Genomic DNA, 23,629 nt, shown 5'->3' on the forward strand with positions numbered 1-23,629 from the left:
AGCGGCAAAGCGCCTGCCTGGCAAGCGCAAGGTCGTGAGTTCGGTTCCCAGTACCGGAGAAAAACCAAAAAAAAAAAAAAAAGATTCAAAACATTGTATCTTGCTACTTTTCTTCACAAACAAACCTTGGCTGCAGGTCTGCCTTTACCTCAGATATTCTCTGCAAAGGACTTGTTCTTCTGCGGTACATTATGTGGTGGGCTTTGTTATTTTTCCTTTCTTTGATCTTCCTATTATAAACAGAAATATATGGTGGTATTGGAGTGGACCCAACAACGTCCCTAAGTGAATCTATCAGAAACCAATGTCACTTAAGGGGTAATTTTCTCATGTAGATTCTTGTAAGAGGCCCAACCATATCATCTGCAAATTCCCAAATAAGGAACAGACTTGTAGATTATGGATGTTAAATAAGTGTTTGCTGAAGTAAATTAAAATCCAGCATTTCCTAGGATTGTTACATTTTATGTAACAATTAAGAACAATTAAGAACAATTAAGAACAACAAACATTGGGCAATTGAAGGCCAAAGATCAGATCTTGCTTCTCAGAACGTGCCTGCTGCCCTAAAATTCATTTCCATGGGAGGAAGTATTAGAGGCAACCATTCCTCAAAGGACCCCATTCAGTGACTATTTTCCCCTCTTTGGTCAGCCTCTCTCTAGATATCACACCCTTTATATCAATGAAGCAGCAGGACAAGGGCCCCAGGGCATGACTGAACCTTGACCCAAAAGAGGAAAGCTACCATGTGCCCAGGACCTACCATACGCCAAGGGCACAACTAAGTGCTCCATTAAGTATATCCCTTCACACAGTCCTCCAACAGCTTTGAGAGAAGTTTTTGTACTTTAGTTGAGACTGAGAGGAGTAACTTGCTCAGGGAGCAACACCTTGCTGTTTTTACTCTGCTCCATCATCCTGAGAGGCTGCCTTACCACAATCTGCCAAACTCCCCACCAGACTAAAACCTATCTCTCTATATATATTTATGTGTTCACTGTCTTATCTGAAACAATCAACCCAGGGCCTGGAACATAGCAGTGTAGTAGCACTCAATGAGTATTTGCTGAATGGATCACAGATAGATCAATAAAACTTCTCATTTATCCTACTGATTGGAACATTTACTAGATTAACTCATGTCCTATATTTAATTCATCACATATCTGTCTATCGTATTAGTACCACATTGATGCAAATAAACACAATGCATCTGTTTTACCACTCACTGTATCCTAGTACCAGTGATTCCTAAAACATGCAGGCTGGGTTTCAAGATAGAGTAGAACCAGGACAATGGACACTCATCAGCAAGCAGCACATGTTGTTGGGCTGAGTGGTTGCCTAGCAGGTTGGAGGCCCTAGGTTCTATCCTCAGGACTGCCAACAATAATGAGAATGAGAGAGGGGATGGGAGGAGAGAGGAAGGTGGAAGGAGGGAGGAAGAGAGGAAGAAGAGAAAGGAAGGGAAAAAATCACACATGTCATGTCACCTTTGCTCATGAGGTCTAATGAAGTCTGGAAAAAACTTTTGAACAGGAAAGAGAGCTGGAATTGAATGTATTTCAATGCCTCTTCCTTCTATAGTGAGCAACACACTTTAAAGGTAGGAAGATCTGAGACTCTTGATGAAGTCTCAAAATAGGCCATGGCTGTAGCTCTCCAGGCTCTTAACAATACAGTATTTACACCATAGTCTATGTTTTACGTGAAGCTGAATATCATTTTTTGGGAACTGCTTGAGGATTATGTGGGGCTTAATGTTTGAGGATCGTATGTAAGCTAAGAGGCTTTTTATAGGTCAGGAAGGCAATGGAATTCCTTCATTTGCAATTAGATATCACAGGAAAATTAACATTTAATAAAAAAACTTTAAGTTGTACTACAATGTTAACATGAAATATGAAGGGCCATTCTATAATAGCAGTAACATTTCTAGAACACTAAGAAAAACAAGATGTCTCTAGTTAAACTTGTTACAATAGTCATTCATTTCACAAAGATTTAAAATAATATGGGATTTATATATATAATCAATTATAAAATACAAACTAAAAACAATATATTATCTGAAGTCATAGGTTTAATTCTTAATTTGTCCCGTATGTGTCAGCTTTTAAATTGTCTTTAAACTCAAAGATGAGAAAATTCCTGAATTTCCTCAATATTACTGAAAAATCCTTTTTTCTTTCTTTCCTTGCTTTCTCCTCCTCCTCCCCTTCTCCCCTTCTTCTTGCCTCCTCCTCCTCATTCTTCTTCATGTGTGTGTCTGTGTGTATTTGTGTGTTTGTAAAGCTGGGATCAAAACAAAGCTGTCATACACAAAACCATATTAATGTATAACGTGAGTTACTGTCTCATACTGTAGAAAGAAAAGGAAGGGAAAGAAGGAAGGAAGGGAGGGAAAGAGAGGAAGAAAAAAAAGAAAATAGAAGAAGAATCAATACAATATTTTAAAGTATCAAACATTATAAAATAATCTTCATTAAAATGTTTCTTGTGTTTACTTATTCAAAAATAATAAGTGATATTATATTAAATAATTTATAGCATTCAATGTAGTTGCCATGGTGACTGTTGCTATCTAATAGTTTAGGGGTAGGAAATTGCTTATTGGTAACTATAAGTCTATAAAGGAAAAGATTGCCTATCTTAACCTTTTAACGAAAATCAATAAGCCATCTGATAAGAAGAGAAAAGACCATTTCTGTACAAGCAGAAGAAATGCCATTTCTGAAGCAAAGGAGACAGCACATTGCTTTCTCTGGAACATTTCTTCAAGTTGTAATACATTTGTCGCATATTTGGTCCCATTCAGTCAACCTCTGACTGAAGACGCTGAAGATTAAGGGTACCTGGTGTACACAGTAAAGAGAGAGCAGTGCACAGTTGGGTCTAGGTGCACCTGCCTGCCGGGGTGCTGAGGCCACGCTCCCCTCCACATTGCTGTAGGGCAAGAAGAAGAGCTGCAGGTGGTGTCAGCAGTCCTCACAGCCCCATCCTCCCTTTCTACTTGTACCTTCCTCTCAGTCACAAGAAAGCTTCTGAGTCATTAAAAGTTGCCTCCAGATACATCAGCAATGAAGTGCCACTTGCCATTATTTTCTTTCCTAATCATCTCCATCAAGGTGACCTCTCCTGCCACCACGGCTGCTGCCACATGGCAAATGCGCACCCAGAAAGCATCAGCACATGCATGGTTTTTACATAGCAGGTGGGGAGAGAGGAAGGGACAGAGATGAGAGGCCAATTCTTTTAATCTTGGGATGGATCTAAGGAAGGAATGGTATAAAAGTTTTCCTTCTCATCACTGCAAATCACCTCAGGCAAACACAACATAGAACAAGTAGAACAGACCCAGGAGGACAAAGCCCCAAAGAATGGAAAAAAATTATTTGCAAAGATTGAGCAGTCAGTAAGCATTCAGTAGATCATCTTGGATGGAGAAAGCTTCCCTAAAAATACAATTATTGAGAACTATTTAAAAAATAAAACTTTGAGCATTAACAGATTGCCAGGCTAACAATTCCTTGTATTAATGTTAAGCACTGAGTCAAGGACACAAATATTGCTCAAAACTTCTCAGGAAAGACCCTCTTCAGCTATAGATCCTATGGGCCCAAGAGACCTAAACTGTGAAGATTACTGGGCATTTCCCAGGCTCATTAATCAACCGGTATGTTGTTTAGCATTTGTCTCTTGTCCTCCAGTGCAGACTCCTTAGCTAAAACTCTCAGTATAAGATCCAGGTCCCCAAAAGCTACCCAAAGTCCCAAAGGTAAGAAAAAGCATGCCATAACATAAGAAATTGTGTTGCAATAGTTTCAGAATGGCAGATAAGTTGCTACGTAAAGTTTAAGGGGGAAATGAAAACAGTTTGTTTTAAAAATAAAAATTCTTTAAAATATCTGAGCATGTACAGAGAAAAAAGCAAATTTTAAAAAAATTGTCTGAACTAGTTTGACAAACTATTCCTCATCAGAATATAATTGTTTATTTTTACCTTCTCATGTTTTTGCCTTATCTGTCTGAGTTAGAATAGGAAATTGTAAGAGTCCATTCGATATTGAGTTTATGCAGATTTGTGAAATAGTCAATACCGTTAATATGAGGTCTGACACAGAGTACACAGTCGGAAGCACTACTCATTTGTAAGCGATAAAATCTGTAACTCGGTTTAGTTTATTGAAAAGAAGATTTGAGTTACAAGGAACCTTGTAGTTGCAGATTATAATCCAAATAAACTGCAGTTATTTGGTACCTCCATTCATAAGTGTACAGTAAGTGAAATTTTACTGTACGACCTGACTTTTCTTTGCATGCTTGTTGTTGGGGCAGTACATCAAGGTAATTTAAGGCAGTCTGACAAGATGTGAGTCACTCGAAATTTTGGTGGCAAATGAGTTTTTAAATCAGGTAGTTTCTAGAAGGTTATCACAATTAGAAGTAGCATCCACTCTCGCCAGCCTATTTAGAATAAAATTCAACATGCTTATGTGTTTAATGACACTTAGGGTCTAGTTGGGGCCTATGAGAGTCATCCTGCTTCATCCAGACTTTCAGTTTTTCTTATTAATATTTTACCAAAATAGTTCAGTTTACAAATTACTATCTTGTCTCTTCTTTCCAACAAAGGGTTTTTATAAATTTCATTGCAATTTACTAATGAACATATACTCATATATATACATATATATGTATATATGCTCATATATATACATAATTTTCTTAATGTAATTGTGCTCTGCTTACTGGTTTTATTTTTCAAAATAACAAAATTTTATTTTATTTTTTAGAACAAAAAATGCATTGAATCTCTTTTAAAAGTATGTAAACATGCTTTTTAAAGGACAAAGACAAGTGGAATATTAAAGAAAGATCTGGGGATATAGCTGGGGATATAGCTCGGCGGCATAAGCACCTGCCTGGCAAGTGCAAGGCAGTGAGTTCGATTCCCGGTACCAAAAAAAAAAAGATGCCAATAGAGGTCCAGATATCAATTCATTCCTTTCTAATTTCAGGATTATGGTTTGAACAATTTCTGAACTACTATCTCTGATCCTGAACTTCCATATCTGCAAGATGAAAACCAGAAAGTCATACTGGGAAGTTATTGTTAGAATTGATAAGAAGTTTTCATGATAATTACAAGTGCTTGTTTTCCTTTCCATTCTATTAAATGTATCTAGTCTATTCTAAATACTGTAGGGAACTGATTCTTATCATCATTCATCTTTAAAAAAATACTTGTATTGGCTTCTCTTTAATTACTGAAATTTTAATTTTTTTCCTTTGAAACCTATAATTTTCCCTTAACTTTGGCCTCAGAATGAAACTTTATTACTGATTGCTCTATCATATGTAAATCAATTTAAATAATAATATTTGTTTCATTGAAACATTTGTCAGTTTTTGAAAAGTTAGTTAGCCCTTCATATTGCATGTTTAACAGACCTCAGATCAAAAGTGTTAAAAATGAGTTGCATCTCTACTGAACATAAATAGACATTGTTTGTCGGTACTTCCTCAACAATACAGAAGGACAACTATTCACATAGCACCCACATTGTATCAGATAATACAAGTAATGTGGAGAGATACACATGGGAGGATGTATATGGATCTTATATGTTGTGGATAAGACCTGAAAAGTTCCCCAAGTCTTCTGTTCAGAGGTAGGGCTTTGGAAGGTGATTGGATCATAGGCGTGCTACACTCATCACCAAATTGATCCATAGCTAAATGTGGTATCAGGAGGTGAGGGCGGGTTGGAAAAGGGGTGTCCCTGGAGGTGTGCTTTTGGAAGGTTTTATCATCCTTCCCAGCTCCTCTTTTCTCTCTCTGTTTCCTACCTGTGATGGGGTGAGCAGCTGTCCTCTGCCATGTACTTCCACCATGATTTTTGTCTTACAGCCAGTCAACCATGGTCTGAACCCACCAAAATTTTGAACCAAAATAAACCTCTTCTCCTTTAATCTGAGGGTGTCAGGTATTATGTCCAACATACATGTAAGTGACTAATACAGAATGCAAATTATACATTGTTTCAAATAAGGAATTTAAGTATCCTTTGACTTTGGTATCTTTGGAGATCTTGGAGCCAGTCCTCCTGGAAACCTATAGGACAGGTGACTGAATATGTAAAAATACATAGTTAAGGTATTTTCACATTGACACATTTAATGATGTCCAAATATTCCAAGTATTCTCAGGACAACAAAGGCCATAATGGCATAACTTGTTACTATAAATTGTATAGTGCTAAATAATATTCCTCAGTTTAAGAAAGTTTATATTCAGAGTAGCAATAGTCCTTTTATATTCTGTAGTGTCTTAGAGAATTCTTATCAGAATTAACAGATTTTAATAACTTGAAATGGTGACCCTAACCAAAATATGCCTTAATAAGGTATGTGTGGATAACATAAAAATAATCTATATATGGTTTCTAATAAGTAATGATAAAATACAAAACAAATACTTGAAATTCTTACTAAGAAATTCCTGAGAGCTGTAGTTTTTGTGTTAGATAATTTTATAAAACCTTTCCTGACCAACCTATCTTGAGCAAGTGCCCACCTCCATATTACTGTTTCAATTTTCTCATAGAAATTATCACTTTTTGAAATTAAGTTTTTCCTTGATTAAGTAAACTAATTGTCACCTCTCTCCTCAAACAACATTCTATGAGACTACCGGCCTTGATTCCTATTCAAATTAATATCCCACCAGCAAATACAGTGGCCCATCAAAGCCAATTTTTGATGCATTAAAAGAATGGAAAATATAAAAGGAGGGAGGCAGGAAGAGAGAGATCAGGAAAGGCTGATAAAACAGCTGACTTTGTGAATCTGTCCAAAGTAAAGATGATTAAATGTGTTCCAACTTTGGTATTTTTTACATCCAGAAATTTCTAAGGTGTGGTGGCAGTTTTATTTCCAAAAATATGTGGCCAAACCAGAACAAGTTCAGAAAAATCGTGCATATGAAGACAGAGGGCCAGGAATATAGCTCAGCAGCACAAGCACCTGCCTGGCAAGTGCAAAGTCCTGAGTTTGATTCCCAGTACCAAAAAAGAAAAAAAGAAGAAGACAGAAAATACATGATGTGTGTGTCAGTCACTTCCTTGTTGCTGGGACAAAATGTCTAACACCTAGAAGTTAAAGGAGGAAATGTTTATTTTAGCTCACAGTTTGTAAAGGGTTCCGTTCATAGGAAGTTGGCTACAAGGCAGTGGGGCACAGGAGAAACCGTCCATGGTGGTCTAGGCAGGAATCAACAAGCAGCAGCCTCAAGCCTATCTTTTTCTTTTATTCATCCAGGCTATAAGCCTATTGGCTGGTGCCACCCACACAGAGAGCAGGCCTTCCCCCTATGCTAAACCAATCAGTGAATTAGTTGTTGCAAACCCTTAATCCATACTCACACATCTATATCCAGCTACTTCTGAAAAGCCCCATGTATAAGCACATGAGGCTTTGAGGGGAACATCTAGCTACAAGTCACAAGACTGCATAAACAAGGATATAAAATAAAAGTTACTGGGATAGCTGTCCAAATGAAAAGTTTAAAAAATAGAATATTGTAATAATCTAGGTATGGAAAGTAGTACTAGCAGAGCAATAATATTATGAACACATACTTATTATCAGGTAGTGTGCTAATTGTTGCACATGCATTCTCTGGATGTAAAAAATACAATGGAAATGTACTTCAGTAGCGCACAGCAGCACAGGAGGGAATAGAGTGTGAGCCACCCAGATGTCTGGGGTAATAAAACATAGGGTGAGGGGATAACCAGTTAGGTCTCTATCTTCAGAGGCCTTTGAAAGGAAGACACCAATCTTCCTAAACGTAGATGATCTTTTACTGTATTTCTTGGCTCAATTACTCCTTCACTTGCTTTATTAAAGGAAAACCTATAGACTATCATTTTCTAATATAGCAATCAGGAGAAAAGTAGGGAACATTAAGTAATGACGAAAAGAGTTCCATTACACTCTCAAGAGGACTCACATTATATTTTCAGGTAAATTTTTAACTACTTGAAAATTACACTGAGGCACTTGGGAGGCTGAGGCAGGAGGATTGCTATGAGTTCAAGGCCAGCCTGGCCTACAAAGTGAGCTCAAGACCAGCCTGAACTGCATAGGAAGACCCTGTCTCCAAAAAAAAGAAAGTATAATATTTAATGAGTTTAACATTTAATAAAATGTTACAGAAGAATACTCTTTACTGAAAATGTAATTTTATTCTGCATATGGTATCACTGATAATTAATTTATAAAGAATCAGACTTCATATTTTCTATCTTTCTAACTTTACTATTATACCAGAAATAAATCTATAACATCCTATAATCTTCTCAGAAAACACGTAAGGTATTAATTTTATTATGGTAAACATATGAGCCCCCATAGCCTGCCATGACTTCTTATAACTCTAGCACTTATATCAGCTGGGACAAAGCACACATTCATCTGTTCCATGCCGATCTCTGCATTGAACACAAAAATCATTCTCTTTTCTGACAATAGGATTAATGGGAAAAAGTAAAATCAGGAAAATTAAATCTCATAAGATAAGGGTTAGTAAATTTGAAACTAATACTATACCATGGTCTCTATATCTCTTTTGTTCTGGCTTATTATTCCAAAATAATAAAGTTCAATCTTTTGCAGACAAGGTATTCTACTGGGATATACTCAGACAACATGTGCTAAGAGTTTAAGGTTTCTAGTCCTAATGCACTGTTGGAAGAACCTGTGTTCTACTTGCTTAACAGATTCAGATAATTACCTTATGATTGTCTGACAATGCAAAGCAATCACCGTCTATCAGATCTGAAAGTAATGTTTTCTTGCTGTGACACAGTCACACAGCCTGGTGGAGAAGGCTTTTATTCCTCTGGTGGATCCTGGGAGCAACCACTCTTTCCTCAAGCAGGAAAGAGGCAAGTGACAAACCAGAGAGCTGGGTGTTCTCTGGCAGCACAGGTTTGAGAGCTGGAGGTGAAGCCAAAATAGATTGCTGATGCCAGCACACAGGCTCCCTGCAGACAGATGAGGGAGCCTCCATCTGTTACCCCTCAAGGGGAAGTAACGCCCAAGTGGGACAGTGTGGGCATCTGATCTCCGCTCTGTGGTTTGGCACCTGCAACTCTTGCTGATCACCATGGGCACCCCACACTATGCTGAGCACTCTCCTGTAAGAGCCGCAGGATACGCCACACTGCTAGCAAGTGGGAAAGCTCAGATTTAGAGCCAGGGTCTTCGGAGCAGCACATCGCCTCTCATCCTGCTAAGGTCAAAGTATACCCTTTCTCCAGGATGGCTCCCAAAATGACTTGGTGTGACATGCAGTTCCAAAGATGACAAAAAGGTGTCTGCTACCTGCTCCAAGGTGCCTGATATCCTTGGGAACACTCTTCTGTACAATTAGAGAAACATCTTAAAATGCACATGGTCTACAAAAGGGAGACATTGGCTGCAAGGGTAAATGGCACACACAGCACAAGGTTAGGATTTTAGTGATGAGAAAGGAGAAACTGAAAGGTTCTAAAAATTGTCCAAAAGTAAGTGGCAAGAAGTAGGTTAGAGAGAGAATTAAACCACACTTGGCCTCCATCAAGGGGGTGATCTTTTCTGCATGATGCTTCCTTCTGGGACTGGAGGGGCCTTTGAGGACCATTTTCTGCCTTAAAAACTGGAATGCTCCCATCAGCACACATTCTCAGGTCATCAGCTGACCCTCAGATTAACTCCTGCCAGGGTGTGTGTGCATGTGTGTATGTATATGTGTGTGTGTGTGTTATTTTCAAATATGATTTCCTTTTGGGCCTGCTGCTGCAACAGTACAACATTCTCTTATGGAGAGTTTCTCTTCCTGTTTAGAGAGCATCTCGGTGTACATCTGGATTACGTGAAAGCTGGGCCTTTTGAGTAATTCGGATGGGAGGTGAGAGGAGGAGACTCAAGCTGAAAGCACCCTGAAGGAGAAGCTGCACCACCCTGCAGGAGGCTGGAACCCAGAGAAGGTCCCCACTGTGTTTGCTAGAGAAGTCTGTGAGCCCATGGGAATCTTTCGACCATTCTCTGCCACTGCTACCCACTCAGCCTCCTGTTTAAAAAAATCTGCTACCACTGATTTCCATCACTAGAAATTTGCAGAGCTTTAAAAGGCAGCTGAGGAAATGGAAACAGAAAAGGAAGACAAAAGAAAAAAAATCACATGGGCAGGGTCCTAGGAGTCGGGCGTGGTGGCGCACTCCTGTAATCCCAGCACTGGGGAGGCTGAGGCAGGAGGATCGCTTTGAGTTTGAGGCCAGCCTGGACTACAAAGTGAGCTCAAGGTCAGCCTGAACTGCATAGCAAGACCCTGTCTCAAAAAGACAAAAAACAAAAAACAAAACAAACAAACACTGGACAGGGTCCTGAGGGTTGTAACTGAGCTCATAATGGGCTCATGGGCCCAAATCATGTAACTGGGCAATGCAGTGTGCGGCTCTGCAGACTGAGGGGCAGGTGGGGGTCACTTCTTAGGTGCTCTGAGGCCTTTGGAACTGCTCCACCCACAGAGGTCCTTGCACAGCAGAAAAGAACAAGGAGCAAGGACTCACTTTCCAGTCTTCCCACGCAAGACCTGATCATAAGCCAAGTATCACTTATATGTTTATCACTGATTCCTCAAAAAATGTTCACTGATGCTCAGCACATGAGCAGTCCTGAGATGAAGAATCAGAATGGAAACATCTCTTGAATTCCAGTGTGGACAAAATATTTGCTTTCTCTGGTACACTGATCTACTTCCTTTAATCAAACATGAACAATGGACCTGTCAAGCTTCCTGTTTCTTCTGTGGGGTCACAAATATCCCTGGTTGTATTTCGGCTCAGTTGCAAATTGCTTTCCTTAGCATAATTTCTCAGATGGATTTCTCCTCCTCCTCCCCTGTTCCCTTTCTCATTTAGGCTCTTATTGTAACTGTCTTTTAAGTTCCTTCAAATTATTTTTAAAAGGAGAGATGTCAGTAAGTAGGTGAAACAGAGGAATGAGAAATCAGCATTCCAGTGTATAGTTTTTTTTCTGTGTTTGGGGACCCTCTTCTGAAAGAGAAAAGCAAAACAGAGGAATGAAGTGTCTCAAGAGCAAATTCTAAGGCACAGAGAAATATCAAAGGTCATTGGGACAGTGCCATGTGTGCAGGCTGGCAAGGTTTCTGGGTCACTGAAAACAAGATCAAGCACAAAACTGTGGTCATCTGTTTCCTCAGCTATCTTAGAATACAGTGACTTGAGCAGAGTGGAGCTGTACAGAAAGCCCTCAAGGCAGGTCACAGTCTTAGATGTCCAGAACAGGGGTGGGTGAAATAGGACTCAGCTAAGTGGGCAGAGACTAGAAGGACAAGATTCTATTTGCCTCCAATAAATATTTAGCTTTCATTACAGTTATTGTAAGTGTTCAGTCCTTTCACCAAAATATTACTTCCTTTTTCTCCTAGAGGTATTTTTCATCTTTTACTCATCTGCTTGTTACTCTTTTTGATTAATTAGAAGACTTGAGTAAAAGTGAGTTTGGGTCCATTTAATTTCTTGGTTCTCAGAATGATAACTAGGAAAACAATTCTGCCTCAGTCTCTCGTTGCTGAAAATATTCTACACATCTATTAGCTCACTTTTCTGCCTTAGCAAGTAACATATAATTTTAATATTTCTTTTGTGAGTCAGGAAACATTAGTATCTCTGGCTCATTATTTTAAATGACTCATAACTTCATGGACCTATAACAGGAAAACCTGTCTGGCTATTTATTGAACTCAGCACAAACTTTGAAGGCTGATTTTAAAAACAAATCTTCACTATCTTGTTTGTTTTCTAGGGATTTCAAGCTCTAAAAGTAGAGCAAAGAGAAAAAAATCTAGTTAATTAAAGGTTCTATTTAGCAATGTTACAGTTAATTTGAGCCTTTCTAAATACTAATTGCATGAGGCAAGTTAAATTTATTCTGGAGAAGATAAGCCTTTTGTGAAATAAATTTAAGGAGTTTTGAGTCTTCAAGAAGTGTAAAACAAACTTTTAAATAGTTTAAATGACATGTAATATGCTTAAACATTTTCAGGATCATATAACAGGGTTTAGCAAAATTACAAATCTGTAAAACTATAACTAAGCTGTTTTAAAATCTTCTCTAGACTATGTTAAATGAATCAATATAGTTGAAACCGATATGTACATTTGAAGAAGAACCCTGTTGCAATGTGAAACACCCAGATCAATTCATGAGTTTTAATGTAAGTTATATTAAGATGCTTTATCCACATCATCATATCCTAAAACACTACAGAAAAAAGTAGCATATTCAACAGAAAAGTATCATTCTCTCAATATACACATACCTCTTAACAAAATTTCTTAATTTTGCAGGAGCCAAGGTAGATTGTACAAATACCCTATAACTTTATTTATTTATTTATTTATTTATTTATTTTTGAGACAGGGTCTTGCTATGCAGTTCAGGCTGGCCTAGAGCTCACTTTATAACCCAGACTGGTCTCAAACTTGCAACGATCCTCCTGCCTCAGTCTCCCAAGGGCTGGGATTACAGGCGTGCACCACCATGCCCTGCCCATAACTTTATATCTCATGAAATATTCAGATTGGAATAGATGTGAGGTCTTGGATAACCAGTATATGTCAGTTATTGCTGACAGTCATGGAGAACCTGGCCCTTCTCCTAGGTTTCTTGAGATTTTATGCTGCTCTAGAGGAGGCTGTTACACATATGCACAATTATTCAGTTGATGTCTAATAATTTATAAGAGATATCCTCAGCATCCAGTAAACAGAGTGCAGTTATACATCATTCTCCTAATAATCACGATGTAAGTCTTATGAAGTTCTTCCTAAATTATTGGGGAATGAAACTTATTCTTCAGATATGATATTGAAAAATAGTAGCACATGCTTTATAGATCAGTTTTGAAATATGATAACATAACCTCATGGAACTTACCCAGAAGTGTTAGTACATGTAGTGAGCATAAAGCAAACATGTGGGAGAAGGAATAATTACAGACATAAAAGTCTCTTCCCTCTGCTATAAAGTCTACACAGAAATTATTTTCCAACTAATTACAAGTGTTCCTGGAGCTAAAAGCCAACATTTGTGGGTATTGAGGTTTATTTTAGAGAAAAGTAAACTTTCTAAAATATAGAGTTCAGACAGTTGATGTAAACTTTAAAGCAAGAATCAAAACAGAAATAGCCATTTAGAGTTTTTTAATTAAGTCCTTTTTTATGAATATATACTAAGCAGAAAAAAACATGTCCATCTGTCTGTCTGATTTTATGCCTGTTGGCCTGTCTCTAATCTCCTAGTATCATCAAAACACCAACTAGTAGGTATTATACCCAGAGTAAGACCTGATATGAAGCAGGGCATCCATAAACAGGTATAGAATGAATAAATATGTATATTTATCTTAGAAGGATTTTTTTTAGCTCTACTCAGTTGCTGGGATACAATGATTTCTCCTTAGAATAACTTTCATGTCAAATTATGATTTCATGATGGAAATCAAGCCGCAGAATGTGGATAATTGGCAGTCAGAAGTGTTAATAATTTTTCTATCAAGTAGCATGTGTAAATGACTTCATAAAAAACAGTTAGGCATGATGGCCCATGCCTAAATCCTAGCACTCTAGAAGATTAAGGCAGGAGGACTCCAGGTTCCAGTCCAGCCTCAAAACTTAGTAACTTATTAAGTCCCTGTCTCAGAACAAAAGATCTGGGGATATAGCTTTGTGAATGCTCTGGGTTCAATCCCTAGTACTGCTAAATAAATAAACAAATAATTCAATAAATAAATAAAGTGTAGAACAAAAAATATAAAGCAGACAATGCAGGGGGAAAGATAGAAATCTTTGAAATGAAACAATTCAATAACACTAAGTAGGTACATATGAAAGCCTATACAAGTCACTCAGACCTACATTTATCTTTTTTACGTATGTGACCTTTGGCAAATTAAGTATGTGCCTCTGAGTTGTTTTTTCTTATTTATTAAGTACAATACATATTGCGTTCCATTTTTAAGGATTTCATGAAATAACACATACTAAAATAGGCCGGTAAGTCACAGCGTAAATACTGTACACATGTCAAGTGTTTGCTTGCTGCACAGGTGTGGTTCTATATTTAATCGTGGTTAGCCCATCTCTCCACAGGTCCCCAGACGGCAGCTCACTCCCTACTCTCCAAGGCCATCCTTTCCTGTTTGGTTGTAAAGAAGACAAATTTATTTTACTTTTTTATGGGAAAAATGGATGCATTTGGTCACATATTATGTTGATACACAAAATGATTAGCTGGTTTTTTAAAAAAAATATCATTGACAACTTAAGATTTGCATTCTCTTCAGAGTTCAGCATTGCTCATTGTGTTAAACACAGATCCTTGGGCTAAAGGAACCTGAAATTTGTCTGGGTCTATACTCTGATTTTTCAAATGGGAGAAGCTGAGGTCCAGATAACTAATGCTTATTTATGCAGTTACTTGATCAGTCACTTAAGAAATATTCTTTGAGCGTATGCCATATTTGACATAACTGTAAGGATGAGCATACATGGATAACTGAAACCTCAGAGATCTTTGCCCTACATTTGATGATGTAGCTACTGTGAGGACCTTGGGGTGTGGGGGAAAGCCAGCCCAGGCTCTTTCCACTACACTATTTTCCAGATATGCTTTTATTTACAACATAATCTTGAGCTTAAACAGGACAAACGCAAGGCTCTGAACTTGTTAATCACTGAACAGCTAAGAATTGCACAAGTAAATGTTTTCAAATTAATTTTCAACCAAAACCCAAGCCTAGCAAAGTATGTCTTTGAGACAAAACACAAGACAGGCTCCCACGGTCACCTGGCCAGGCCATGGAACACCAGCTGCACCAAGGGTCAGGGAGCTGTGTCTCCGAGTCTGGGTGAGGAAGGCACCACTTTTGAGCAGCTTTCTTTATCCTGTCACATGCCTTGTTTGTGTCTTATGTAGGTGTTACAACTTCATTTTGTGGGTGTGATTGGAGATCATGCACAAAAGCACACAACCAACTCTTCCGATTATATTGACTGACTTTTTGTACCCATCTTAGATCTTTGCTTTTTGAGACTGGTATATGTAAATGTTCCTAGTTTGTATAGAGGACTCCTGGTGCTCACTGTTTAGCACATTAAATAAAAATTCTCTTTTAGTTACATCTCAAAATGCTGTAGGGGACTTGCAGCATTCCTTGCATCCCTAGCATGAGTGGCTCCTTCTGAAAAGCATTCCTGTTGCCTTTACAGGAATCTCCTTTCCTCTGCTGTGTAGGTATCAGGGTTCCTCCTCTATTACAGAGGGAACAAAGGGGTCCCAGGAGTCTCTGTCTACTAGCACTGTCCTCTCAATTCCTGGTATAGGAATACGACCAAATCTTTGCCTACTTGTGCCCTTTTATTCAATAACTCTGAAGTTCACGCAAAGCCTGAAGGGAGAATGGAACTCACCTATGAGATCCTCTAACTTGCCTAATTCCTGACTTCCAAATATTAAGACCTCACAAGCCCTTGAGGTCCCTCCTAGGCACACACATGCCCCAGCCCTTTTCTAACTAATGTGTGTTCCACTTCAGCAGAGTTGGATCTTTCCTCTAAAACCAAAGATCCTCCCTGGTCCGAAAGCCTGTTTTGCTGCACACTCCCTCAGCATTTCAGCTCCATGAGTCTCTTTGGAATACCAGTACAAATGAATGGGACAGGGTTTTAGTAGAGAAGCCTAAAGTGAGATCACCAACAATTGTGATTAAAATCCTTTCAAAAGAGTCAGTATAAGCAGATTTATGCAACACTTGACAACATAGAACTTTCTGCCAGCCTTTCTGTATAACCGTGATTTGATAAGAATCAGCATTTATGATAGGCAGTGGAAAGGGAGAAGGATATAGTTTTCCTTAGAACTCTCTTACTTCTGGGAGTGCCTTAGGCTAAAGTCTTTCACTCACAGCCTCGGTTTCCACCTTGCACCCTCCCCATGCAGTGACTATGGCTAAGAACACTGGCCCTCCTTTTGCAGCTTTTTTTTTTTTTTTTGCTAATTTGGAAGCTAAAGTGAATAATAAATATTTTGGGGAATATACAAGGATATATCTGTCTATCTATTTATCTATTTATCTATCTATCCATCCATCCATCCATCAATCTCTGGGAATATATATTAGGCAACTGAATAAGACAGCTGACCAATACCATATTAATTTTATTAAACAGTTACCAAGAAATTCTATTGATTGTCTTAGATTCTATAGTTTGGAACTGATTTAACTTACAAAATGCTTTTAGATGCATATGAAGTCATATTTCTAAATGTTCTTTACTGCCAGCTGTGAAGACCATAAATACTCTTTTTGCAAAGAGATGCACAGCCTTTATGAAAAGCAGTTGCCTCCTTGTCCATTGTTTTTCTCCCTGATTTGTGTTGACAGCTGATTTACAGGAAGTGGCCTAACCTTATTTGCATTTGTATTGGCGTGTTTGGTGAGTGGGAAAGGAAGTAACAGGTTCTATTTAATCAGGGAAAAAAATGGCCCTTACTCATTCTCTCAAGCAACTACTTGAAGTCATCAGATTTTTAAACCATCTCTTATATTCAAAATATTCCAAGCCAGCACCAGAACCAGGACAGAGTAATTATTCACTGAGACCCTCCAGAACTTGCTTAGATAACAGAATCACGGTTTTTTCTTCCATGACGTGCAGCAAAACGTTTCAAATTTATGTCTCTGGATTAAAATCTAAAAATTGGCAAGAGTATAATGGTCAGTCAGGAGTTCGATAATAAACCTTACATATTAAATCATAAAACAAATGCTTTATATCATCAAATTCTAAAAAAACAAAAACAAACAAACAAACAAACTATATTTTGGATAGAGAAAATATTAGCAACAATGATTTTACCTGGACACTGTTCAGGTCAAAAACTGTAAACCATTGATTAAATAAAAACAAAGGTAAAGGTGATAGAGTAAAGGTGATTAATTTTACATTGCTACTAGACCATCAAGCCGGCACACTGGCAGAGGATACTTTTTAAAGAATTAAGGCAAGACTCTACTCATTTTTCCTGCGCTAATTGTTATTTTGTCTATTTTTCTTATATAAAATATTAATTTCATGAAAATCAATATAAAAACCTCCTACTTAAAAATTATTAGAATTTAGAGAATTGAGAAACAGAGATTTCTAGACATGCATGGAGTTAGTTCTCTCCCAACACAAAAATATTTTCTTCAGTTATCCTAAGGAAGGTAATAACTTTATTATGTGTCCCATTTTATGGATTATATATGTTATAGTTAAAATAAAATAAAAGACATCTATACAAAGATTGGCTTTATGTTGTTCTTATCTTCTCCCCTCGCCCTCAACCTTTTAGATAAAAAAGCAGTCAAGGCTGTAGATCCATTGCTCCTGTAGGGAGGAGAGAAAAATAATGTATTTTCCTAACTCACTGCAAGGCACCTGGCTGAAAACCCTATAAGAAAAGATAGATTAACAACAGACAAGCATAACAAATTTATTTCATCAAAATTTGACATGACCCAGAAATGAAACTCAAAAAGCTCAGGAGAAGCTGGGCATGGCAGCACTCACCTATGAGCCCAAGGCAGGAGGATCACTACAAATTCCAGACCAACCTGGATTACGTAGTGAATTCAAGTCTAGTCTGAACTACATGGAGAGACACTGTTTCAGGAAAAAAAAAAAAAAAAAAAAAAAAAAAAGCTGCATTTTTATGCTTAGTTTCAGTGAATACTAGATTGTCATGTACCAGGTATGATCAAATACTATGGTGAATGTTTAAATTTTTAAGAAAGTTTATTTCACTCAGTGTGGTGGCACACACCAATAATCTCAGCTCTCAGGAGGCTGAGGCAGGAGGATCACTGCAAGTTTGAGGCCAGCCTAAACTGCACAGAAAGGTCCTGTCTCAAAAATAAATGAAATTAAAATAAAATAAAATTTATTATAGTAAAATGATGCCATCATCAGTGCCCTCAAATATTCCTCCTTGCTTTGAACATGCTCATCCCATCATTCTTGCCACCTCCTGGAGGAGTTCTGGAGTCCTCTTTCACAAATGTCTTTGCTGTGCTGTCCTGGCTGCCTTGACAGCCAGTTCAAGACATTTACCTCTCATGGTTATTTTAACTGTGGCAAACTGAGGAAAGAGCCAGAAGTCACACAGTGCCAGGTCTGGTGAAAAGATGGATTAGGACGCACTGCAGTGCTTTCATTTCATAGAAACTGCCAGCAATGTTTCAATGAGGCGTGATAAAGAAACATAGTCAATGATTAAATTTAAATTTTTACTACAGTAAAAGACACATAACTTATGTTTTTATTACAGTAGAGATATCCTGCCGTTACTTCTCCTCAGAATACTCAAAATACTCCCTCTTGCTTTGAACACACATATCCTGTTGCTATTTGTTATGTGTCTTTGAAGAATGTGTAATAATGTACCTGTAACAAGTTTTAAAAAAACAGGGCCAGGGATAGAGCTCAGCGGCCCAGCGCCTGCCTGCCAAGCACAAGGTCCTGAGTTTGATTCTCAGTACCAAAAACGAAAAAAATATATTTTAAGCCAAGCACGGTGGCACATGCCTGTAATCCCAGCATTTGGGAGGCTGAGGCAGTAGGATCGTTGCAAGTGTGAGACCAGCCTGGGCTACAAAGTGAGCTCAAGGCCAGCTTGAACTGCATAGGGAGACCCACTCTCAAAAAGACAAAAAACAAAAACAAAAAAAACACAGACACTCACTGTGTTTTTTATCAACCCTTGTGGGAATTTGATGAGACAAAGCTGCTGTGCTGTAAGGGTGAGAAGCCAGCTTGTGCATCCTCTTGGCCCTCTGCAGGGGACAGGACACGATGACTGGCGGGTCTTCTTGGGAGAAGGGAGGAAGTCAGAAAGTGACCTGCAGGGCATTACAGCTTGCTTTGGGAAGAGGAATCCTAGTTTCTCCGACGCCCCTTGGTGGAGAAAATGACGTGGAAGAAAGGAGGGTGGGAGAAGATCAGAGCGACTGCCAAGGTGCCACATTTGGGGGAGCTCGCTCAGAGCCCTGTTACTCCTGAAATAAAAGTCTGAATTGCTTAATTTCTCACCATGCTATTTCAGTTAGGAAAAGGCTGTTCTTTGGTACATATATACAAACCAAATACAGCGAAATTAATGAAACTCCTCAAAGAGGTGGGCAGAGTTCACTCTATTAGATTACATACATACATATACACATACATAAAAAGATGTATGCATTAAATTACTTAATTTATGTGATTTTTTAAAATCACTGCACATTTTTTTCAGGAACTCAAGCCATCTTTATTATCCTATTTTCAGACAAGGAAAAAAGGGAGGATACAGACTGGCAAACAGAAAAAGAAAAAAATTTCAAGACATCTTCAGTTCAAGCACATTTTGTGAGAGAAAACATGATTCTCGGGCATGTATAAATTCCCGCATCATAATTCTGCCTGTATGTGGGCCTCCAGTTTAGGATATATCAGGACTCAGAATGTGAAACCTCAAAATACGGTGTCTCAGCCCGTGGAGCCCCGTCCACTGAAGGAAACTGAAGACACCGTGGAGGTGGAGAGGCCGCTACCCCGCCTCCTTCCTCCCACAGGGGGCTGCGGAAACTAGAATTCCCCTCTCCCCGTCCCCCTAGGCCGGCCCTGGTGGAACCCAGGAAGGTCACGTTCTTCCCTTTCCCTTCCTCTCTGCAGGCCCTATGGGACCGGCTTCCTGCCCTATACCTGCATCAGGAGGGAAGGAAGGTCACGAAAGAAGGAAAGAAGGGGAAAACCTGAGTTCATGGGCCTCACCACCCTCAACGCCCACAGTTTATGACCATCTCATCACCCCGCTGTCTGCTCGGCACAGACTGTAGCACAGCCCCCGAAAACACACAGCTCTCTCGGTGTCTGTGGGTCCTCGCTTCCGATGGTGCCCGGTTCACAACACACTCTGTTAAACACCTTGGCTTCTCTCTTGTTCGTATATTTTGTTAGTGTCGTTTTAGCCATGAGCCTTGCTGTGGGCAAGGAAAATATATAATTTTTTGCTCCTACAATAGAGTTAGATCTTACTCAAGGGCTGGAAACAGTACTCATAGGAGATTCACAGGTTAACATGTGTCAATACAATTATGATATCAATATGCTACTAAATTAATAGCTAATGCTTTACAGTAACTTTTTATGAAGTCCTTTCTTGTCACATAATAACAAGAATATGTGCACTTTATTTTTAAAAACTGCCTGTCAAGGTGTACTGCAGCGGGTCGCAACATAATTGGCAGAAAAGAAGCTTCCAGGACAGGTGACACAGTTACCTCCCTCCAACAAATAAAAGTGTGGGCAACAAGAACACAGTATATATTTAGATCTAGTTTATTAAAGGGACAAAAATCAAAGCGAAACAAACAAAAAAAACCCCAAAACCAAAAAACAACAGCAAAAAAACAAAAACAAAAACAAAAAACAGAGCAAATGGATCATCTGGAGAATTCAGAGCCTAAAGTGATTAATTAAACCTTATTTTGTCTTGAACAGATTTACTAAGCATTTTTCAAATAGCCACATTGTTTGTAATTACAAAAATCACACCTCCATTGGCGGCCTTGGTTACTTCATGCTTGAGCAACAATCTGATTGAGCACTCTTGTTAGGGCTTCATTCTTCATTGTAATTAGCCGTAATCATAGCCTTCCTGGGTGCATGAGAATGTGCGAGCAACTATTCACAGCCTCACCCCATTTGAATATGAATCTTTTCAGTGAGAAGCAATAAAATGAGAGAAACAAAACAGTTTCTCTAGGGAATTTTGGAAGGCATCTCTGGTTTGATTCTGCCCCCTTCCAAATGTTCCCTCTCCGGTATCTGGATTCTATTTACTAAAACAAGGGTGGCTTAATGAAGACAATGGCTTATTATTTCTTAACTGACACAAGAGGGGCCAAGTATTAGAGGCTTAGTTCTTTCAGTCTTTGCCAAGGACACAGGAACAAAAGAACAAGCAATTGTGTGTGGAAAGAAAATGGGACTGGGCTACATTTTGGGACCACTCAGAGTAAGACGGGGCCTTGCTATTCTGGCGCTCCAGGCTGTGCAGGCTTCCTTGCTTCTCTTTTCTCTCTCTTCCCCCTTCACTCCCCAAATGACTCAGACAGTACAGAAAAAGGCTCAGAGCAGCAGGGATTGAAAAACAAAGGATAAATGGAGGAGGGGTTGCAGTTCTGCGCCCGTCCCAAGCACATTCGTAGTGAGCCACCTACTGGCAATTCCACTTCTCCTTCTTTCACTGTTTAATCCCCTGACCTCTGAAGGGAAGACCGAGGTAAACGCGCTGGAATCACTCCAGATGCTTTCTTAGCCAAAAATGGGGAAAAAATTCAGGGAGAAAAGAGCTCTCACAGTAGTGCCCTGTCTTTAATAGAGAACCCAATTCAAATTCTAGTAAATGGATGGCTCAGTGTCAGATATGAACAATTGTAAGTTTTGCAGAAAAAACTTAACAGACGAATCAAATTACTTAAAAGAGAATAATCATTAGACTCCTTAAGCTAAATAACTTGATCACTTAAACTGTTATATAACATATTAAAAGTGCAATGGCGCACATGTGAAAGACTGTTTTTGTGTAGAGTTTTTCTTAAAGGCATGGCATGCATCGAATGACATTGCTGTTGTTACAGTGCTACCACAGGGTGCTCTCAGGCTGTTGTGGCTACCTCCAAGTATGGACCCTTCATCATCACACTTAGGAGATTTTCTTATGGCCACAGAGCCAGTTGAATGTATTGCTGTTAAAATATTAGACACAAATACGATTCTTTTTGGAATAGGGATAAGTGACCTTTCTGGTTAGGTATGGCATGAAACTCTGAGTTGCTAGAGGTGTAAAAGTACTGCATCGAAGAGATCAGAGACGGAACCTGGACCTCAGGAGCAAGGGGCCATGGCTGATCAGCAAGCTCTGTGACTGATATCCCAGGACGGCCAGTTAAATCATCCATCTCTAACAAGTGCTGCTGTGTGGCAGGAAGTGTGCTAAGCCCTGCAGAAGCCTCTCACTGAAGAAGAAAGACAAAACAAAAACAGAAACAAAAGGGCTGGGGATTTAGCTTAGCGGCAAAAGCGCCTGCCTGGCAAGCGCAAGGTTGTGAGTTTGGTTCCCGGTACCGGAGAAAAACCACAAAAACAAACAAACAAATAAAAAAAAAAAACAGAAACAAAACACCACAGGACTGAGTTTGTAACTGAGAGGTTATGGTGGATTTTTTAAATTAAGACTTTCTTCTTTTCTAAATTGTCCTTTTCCTGTAAATGGCTTGAGGAGACCTGTGAAAATGGTTCACTACCCTCTTGACCCAGAAAACCCCACAAAATCATGCAAATCAGGGGACTCAAACTTTGTGTTCACTTTAAGAACACTTGTGAAACTGCCCAGGCCATCAAGGGTATGCATATCAGAAAGGCCACCAAGTGTCTAAAGGATGTCACATTAAAGAAGCAATGTGTGCCATTCTGGCGTTACAATGGTAGCATTGGCAGGTGTGCCCAGGCCAAACAGTGGGGCTGGACACAGGGTCAGTGGCCAAAAAAAAAGTGCTCAATTTTTGCTGCACATGCTTAAAAATGCAGAGAGTAATGCTGAACTTAAGGGTTGAGACGTAGGTTCTCTGCTCATTGAACGTATCCAGGTGACCAAAGCACCCAAGATGCACTGCCGTACTTACAGAGCTCAGGGCTGGATAAACCCATACATGAGCTCCCCCTGCCACATTGAAATGACCATTACTGAAAAGGAACAAACTGCTCCTAAACCAGAGGAGGAAGTTGCACAAAAGAAAAAGATATCCCAGAAGAAACTGAAGAAACAAAAGCTTATGGCATGGGAATAAATTAAGCATAAAATAATTGCAAATAAAAGTTAAAAAAAAAAGATAAATGATTTCTCTAGCTTCCTCATGCTAAGAGCAGAAAACACCACCCCCAGCCTTGTTGCCCAGGAAAATTCAACATTTCCTGAGCCTCTGGTGAGCCGAAGACTGGTTAATGTATGTATGTGTATGTCCTGGTTTCTGCTCTATCCTGTTGGCCAACTGTGAATACATTCATTTTTCCATTTTCATGGGGTTTTCTTGTGTTCTTAATGATGGACTGGTGAATGAAGCTGAAGGAGACCCACAGGGAGCACATGCACTGCATGAAGGTGTAGGAATGCGGAGTTCTGAGGACAGCTGAATCCACAGGGACTGAGAGCATCCCCTCCAAGCTCTCAGCCTGTGTGACACTCATAGTGACGCGAGGTCTTCTTGCTTATTTGCTTTGCTGATCTCTTTATTGAATTTCACGCTATATATTGAGCTGATCTTTAAAGGCATCTTAATATTAAATATGCTAAATTCTTCAAGCTATACTTCTTTTCATTTTTTCTTAAAATGACAATTTAAGATAGATGCTATAATTTCTTTTTCATAGAATAATACATGATTTAAAAATTTTTTTCCATACTTAAAT

At 38.9% G+C, this 23,629-nt stretch overlaps 1 protein-coding gene and 1 pseudogene across 3 annotated transcripts in view; one reads left to right on the plus strand and one right to left on the minus strand.

The window, feature by feature from the left end:
• Nucleotides 1-23,629, minus strand: part of Pacrg (PARK2 co-regulated) — a 511,308-nt gene that overhangs the window by 369,925 nt on the left and 117,754 nt on the right. The gene's annotated exons all lie outside the window — the stretch shown is intronic.
• On the plus strand, nt 22,456-23,011 carry LOC102008893 (annotated as a pseudogene).

The sequence above is a fragment of the Chinchilla lanigera genome, unplaced genomic scaffold (genome assembly GCF_000276665.1).
Source record: "Chinchilla lanigera isolate Chin_1 unplaced genomic scaffold, ChiLan1.0 scaffold00038, whole genome shotgun sequence".
Taxonomy (NCBI): domain Eukaryota; kingdom Metazoa; phylum Chordata; class Mammalia; order Rodentia; family Chinchillidae; genus Chinchilla; species Chinchilla lanigera.